Here is a 6,277-nt window from a genome sequence, read left to right on the forward strand (position 1 = left end):
AAAGGCACTGTTCAGGTTGGTTCGCATGGCAGCCGAATTTACCCAAGAGCCACCGCGGCCGAGAAAGCGCTCTGGCTGCAGTGAGCGACCCCCACAGCGCAGGCGCGCAATGTAGGTGACGTCATTTGCGCGCCACCTTGGACCAGGAAGTTTGGTCGAGTCCGGGGTCCGGCCCACGGTTGGGGTAAGAATCCGTGCGGGCTGCAGGATCACTGCGGGCGGCCACACTGAGCAGTCCCGGCCCTTCCCTCCCCTTCCCCCTCCCGCTCCACACGGGGGACCCGGGCACTTTCCTGCTTGAAATCAAAGCAAACCCAGTGAGTGCGGGAAGCCCTCAGCAGGTGAGGGCAGCGTCTGTGGAAAGAGAAACAGGGAAGTTTTCAAGTCCGAGACCCTTCCGTTAGACCTGGGAGAGAGCAAAAGGAACTTGCAGAGAGGTTTGGGTGGGGGAGGGATGGGAGGTGAGGGAGGGGGGGAGGTGAGGGAGGGATGGGAGGTGAGGGAGGGGGGGAGGGATGGGAGGTGAGGGAGGGGGGGAGGGATGGGAGGTGAGGGAGGGGGGAGGGATGGGAGGGGGGAGGGATGGATAGGGGGTGAAGGAGGGAGGGAGGGATGGGGGTTGAAGGAGGGATGGGGATGGGGGTTGAGGGAGGGGGGGATGGGGGTTGAGGGAGGGTTGGGGGTGCGGGGGATAGGTTGGGGTGAGGGATGGAGGGATATGTTGGGGTGGGAGAGGAATAGATTGAGGGGAGGAAGGTTAGATTGGGGAGGGATGGATTTGGGAGGAAGGGATAGATGGAAGGGAGGGAGTTATGGGGGGTTGGGAGGGAGGGATAGATGAGGGAAAAAGGAGCATCTCTGATTGGCTTCATTTAGGCAACCCCAGCCTCGCTCTTATGTTTTATCGACCTTTCTGGTGAATAGACTAACAAAGGCAGTTGGAGACAAGGCAATGTTCACGCTGCAAAATGTGGGCCAGAACTGTTGCCGAGGCCTGTGGTTCCAGCAACAGCTGCAGCATGTGTTTCACAGTTAATAAAATATCTCTTTGTGTTTGATTTCTCTCTCTCTACCTGCCCTCATTCATCTCGATCACTGACAGGTTTGTAAACTAAGGGTGAGGCCAGGGTTGCTGAGGCATTCTCAATCAAAAATGTTCTCTTTACCCTGTTCTGAAAGAGATTGCAGATGCCAGAATCTGAAGTAAAACCAGAAGCTGCTGGCCAATTCAGCAGGTCAGGCAGCATCTGTGGAAAGAGAAATAGAGTTAATGTTTTAGTTTGGAGACTACACTTTTATCTGATCGATTGTTTGAAAAGTCATAACATTGAGCAGAGTTAGCATAGCCTCATGAAAGAGAAATTTAGTGGTGTCCATTTAAAAGTGAGATGAGGAATTTCTTCTCTCAGAAGCTTGAGTCTTCGCAACGTCTTGCGACAGAGAACTGTGTGGCAGAGTCCTTGGGGATATTTCAAGTTGGGATAGGTTCCTAATCAGTAGGGGAATCAAGGGTTCTTGGGACAGGGCAGGAAAGTCAGCCATGATCCTGCTGAATGGCAGAGCAGGCTTGAGATGCTGAATGTTCTACTCCTGTTCCCACTTCCTGTGGGTTTAATGGTGTATTTATCCCTTCCCCATCTTTTCTGCAATTTAAAACTTGTTTTCTCACTTTCTCGCTTCTGACAAAGGGTTTCCAACCTGAAACATTATTTGTTTCTCTTCCCACAGATGCTGTCTGACCCGTGTCCACCATTTTCTAATTTTATTTCTGATTTCGGGCACCTGCAGATTTGTTGGTTTTGCTGCTTTCTCTGCCAGCCCGGCCCAAGGTGTACTCCAGGCTGGTGAATGACTCTTTTGCTGAGACCATTTCTGGAGCCCTGGGGATTGCGGGTACAAATGCGGCCATTGATTCTGCTGCAAAAAGCACTTTGCCTTTGCTCTGCAGGCAGTCTGGAAACACAGACGAGCAAACTGAGATTGGGACCGGTCTCCAGACAGTGCTGATGTCCAAATCATTGCAGGTAACAGCTATAGTTGGGACTGAGGTCAAAAAAGGGACGAAGTCCAACTCCGAGTGAATAGAAAAAACATGTATTGTGAAAGTAATTTACCTATGTGGCGAAATTGTGTCAGTTAACACTGTGTTGAAGAAACAAAAATCGTTCTCACTTATGGTTATTTTACAACTCAACAATGTTCAATGTCCTCTGCTGCTGTCTCCTTTTTCTACTGAGAACATGTTCTATTTGGTCTGGATAGAGAATGGTATCTAACACTTCTATTCTGGAATATTAAGTGACAAATAACATTTGGACCACAAAACTGCCACACAATGACAATCTCCAACAATTGAGTCTAACCATCTACCCTTCACGTTCAATGATCCTGAGGGCACGTACCACCAGGCTCAAGGACAGCTTCTATCCCACGCTGATCAGACTACTGAACGGTTCCCTGATATAATGAGATGGACTCTGACCTCAGGATCTATCTTGTGACCTTGCACCTTATTGCACTGCACTTCCTCTGTAGCTGTGACACTTCACTTGTACTGTTACTGTTTTTACCTGCACTACCTCAATGCAGTCAGTACTAACTCAATGTAACTGCACTGTGTAATAAATTGACCTGTACGATCATATGCAAGACACATTTCTCACTATATCTCAGTACAAGTGACAATCATAAACCAATACAATCGCCAAGACCAACACCATCAAGACCCAAATCATTGACTGTCCATTTCGCTCCAGAGATGTTGCCTGACCCACTTTGTGTTCCTCCAGCTCCCTAATGTATTGCTTCAGATTTGCAGCATCTGCAGTCTCTTGTGTCTCCATCTGCAGAAAGAGGGAATGTTTTGGCTTTGATACCCCTTTTAACAGTGAAAGACAGAAAACACATTGAATTTCAGTGGCAGAGTAGGTGAGGGAGGCAACGGGTAGAACAAAAGGAAGTGGCAGAAATGGCCCATTCTGATTATAGATGGAAAGACAACCAGAGATTTTGATGCCAGTCTGGATGCTGCAATGTTCCCAGATGGAAGATGACGTTGTTCCTCAAGCTTGTGTTTGTCATTATTATAACAGCTCACTACAGAGACTAAAATCTCAGATGAAATACTGTCCTGTACCTATTGATGACTTCTGTAAATTTCTTTTACAGGGTACAACAAGCAGAGGACTTGTTTATGGGAATCTCAAACACAACATCAGCGAATTCACACTAGGGAGAGGCCGCTCTCCTGCTCTGAGTGTGGGAAGGGAGTCACTCGGTCATTCCAGTTGCTGATGCACCAACAAATTCACAAAGAAGAGGCCGTGTATCTGCACTGAGTGTGGGAAGGGCTTCCTTCAGTCAACCCACTTGCAGGCACACCAGCGAGTTCACACTGGGGAGCGGCCATTCTCCTGCTCAACGTGCGGGAAAGGATTCACTCTGTTCTCCAACCTGACAACACATGAGAGTTCACACCGGGGAGAGGCCGTACACCTGCTTCGAGTGTGGGAAAGGATTCAGTCAGTCATCTGGCCTGATAATGCATCAGTGAGTTCACACTGGGGAGAGGCTGTTCTCCTGCTCAACGTGTGGGAAAGGATTCACTTGGTTATTCAACCTGAGCACACCAGCGAGTTCACACTGGGGAGAGGCCGTACACCTGCTCTGAGTGTGGGAAAGGATTCACTCAGTTTTCCGGCCTGATGACGTACCAGCGAGGTCACACCGGGGAGAGGCCGTTCTCCTGCTCCACATGTGGGAAATGCTTCACTGTGTTATCCAGCCTGAAGAATCACCAGAGAGTTCACACTGGGGAGAAGCCGTACACCTGCTCCGAGTGCGGGAAGGGATTCACTGTGTTATCTAACCTGATAACGCACCAGCGAGGTCACACCGGGGAGAGGCCGTACACCTGCTCCGAGTGTGGGAAGGGATACACTCGGTCGTTCGATTTGCTGACACACCAGAGAGTTCATACCGGGGAGAAGCCGTACACCTGCTCCGAGTGCGGAAAGGGATTCACTGTGTTATCTAACCTGATAACGCACCAGCGAGGTCACACTGGGGAGAGGCCGTACACCTGCTCTGAGTGCGGTAAGGGATTCACTGTGTCATCTAACCTGATAAGGCACCAGAGAGTTCACACCGGGGAGAAGCCGTACACCTGCTCTGAGTGTGGGAAAGAATTCACTCAGTTATCCAATCTGATGACGCACCAGCGAGGTCACACTGGGGAGAGGCCGTTCTCCTGCTCAACGTGTGGGAAAGGATTCACTGTGTTATCCAGCCTGAAGAATCACCAGCGTGTTCACACTGGGGAGAAGCCGTACACCTGCTCCGAGTGCGGGAAGGTATTCACTGTGTTATCTAACCTGATAACACATCAGAGAGTTCACACCGGGGAGAAGCCATACACTTGCTCCGAGTGTGGAAAAGGATTCACTCGGTTATCTGGCCTGATGACGCACCAGCGAGGTCACACAGGGGAGAGGCCGTACACCTGCTCCGAGTGCGGGAAGGGATTCACAGTGTTATCTAACCTGGTAACGCACCAAAGAGTTCACACTGGGGAGAAGCCGCACACCTGCTCCGAGTGTGGGAAAGGATTTACTCACTCTTCCAACCTGATGATGCACCAGCGAGTTCACACCGGGGAGAGGCCTTTCACCTGCTCTGAGTGCGGGAAGGGATTCCCTTCGTCATCTCAGCTGCTGAAACACCAGCGAATTCACACTGCGGAGAAAGATTAACCATATTCTATGCTCAGTTTCAAACCATCACTGCTTCTGAAATTGAGCACAAATTCACAAGTGCTGGAGGTGTTCATGGGGATCAGATTCTGTTGATGTTGCGGATCTCACCCAGGATTGAACCCTTGTCATTGGGCACAATTGATTTTCTTTTGTAATATCCTTAACTGAGTGAATGTTCTGGATCTCTGATTAAAGTAAAGCAGATAAGTTTGAAACACTTTATCTAAGGCCCTTCCTGTCTCTGCAATGCACACAATGAACAGTAGAAAGAGAGGCCACTCAGCCCATCTGGTGCCTTCCAATGTTTCTGCTCCACACCAGCCTCCTCCCATCTCACCCAGTATGAATATTCAGAGGAGTAGAGAGATGCAGCACAGAAGTGGGCCCTTTGACTCACTGAGTCTGCACTGATTGTCAACCAGTCATTTACTCTGATCCTACATTAATACATTTTTAAAATTCTGTCAACATTTGCATTGACCACACCCTGCTTCACCCCCACCACCAGCAGATTCCACTAATCACCCACACATCTGGGACAATTTCCAGCACTTTAATAACATTTCAGCCCACACCTCTTGGGATATGGAAGGAAACCCACACAGCCACAGGGAGAAGGTGCAAGCTCCACACAGTCAACACCCGAGGTCAGGATTGAACATTGTCAACGTGAGGCAGCAGCTCTACGAGCTCCGTGCTCATTCGGCTTCCCATTCAATGCATTGCTGTCGTTCACCTCCATCCCTCCGTGTGGTGACACGTTCCACATTGTTGAACTGTGTGGGTGAAGAGCTTCCCATGGAATTTCCTGCAGGACTTTCAGCAGATTGCTGGCAAAGACAAGAGCTCAGCAGGGGTCTTGTCCCAGATATTAGAGCAGCACAGCTAATAGAGCTGCTACCTTGCAGTGACAGGAGCCCAGGTTCAATCCAGATCTTGGGTACTGACTGTGTGGGGGTTCTCCCTGTGACTGGGAATTTCTTCCAGGAGCTCCAGTTTCCTCCCATGTCCCAAAGACATGCTGGTTGGTAGGTCAATTGGCTGCTGCAAATTGCCCTTGGTGAGTAGGAAAATGTTGGGGAGAGTTGACAAGAATGTCGGGAGAATCTTAAAAAAAGGATTAATGTCAGATTAATGTGGAGTTGTGGACTCTGTAGGCCTGTTTCTGTGATGTGTCTTTCTGTGACATTCCCTATCCATCGAGCCTCGGGGAGAAAGTAATGGTGTTGAACTCTACTTTTTTGTAAAGATTTAAGATATCTTTATCAGTCACATGTACATCAAAACACACAGTGAAATGCATCTTTTGCGTAGAGTGTTCTTGGGGCAGCGCGCAAGTGTCTCCACGCTTGCAGCGGCAACATTGTACACCCACAACTTCCCAACCCACACGTCTTTGGAATGTGGGAGGAAATCGGAGCACCCGGAGGAAACCCACGCAGACACAGGGAGAATGTACAAACCCCTGACAGACAGCGGCCTGAATTGAACCTGGATCACTGGCGCTATAATAGCTTTACGCT

General features: G+C 49.5%; 1 pseudogene; it reads left to right on the plus strand.

Annotated features, from left to right (window-relative positions):
• Positions 1-142: 142 nt before the first annotated feature.
• Positions 143-4,952, plus strand: LOC127576555 (zinc finger protein 420-like; annotated as a pseudogene).
• The last annotated feature ends 1,325 nt before the right edge of the window (positions 4,953-6,277 follow it).

This window comes from Pristis pectinata, chromosome 12 (assembly GCF_009764475.1).
Source record: "Pristis pectinata isolate sPriPec2 chromosome 12, sPriPec2.1.pri, whole genome shotgun sequence".
NCBI classification, from domain to species: Eukaryota; Metazoa; Chordata; class Chondrichthyes; order Rhinopristiformes; family Pristidae; genus Pristis; species Pristis pectinata.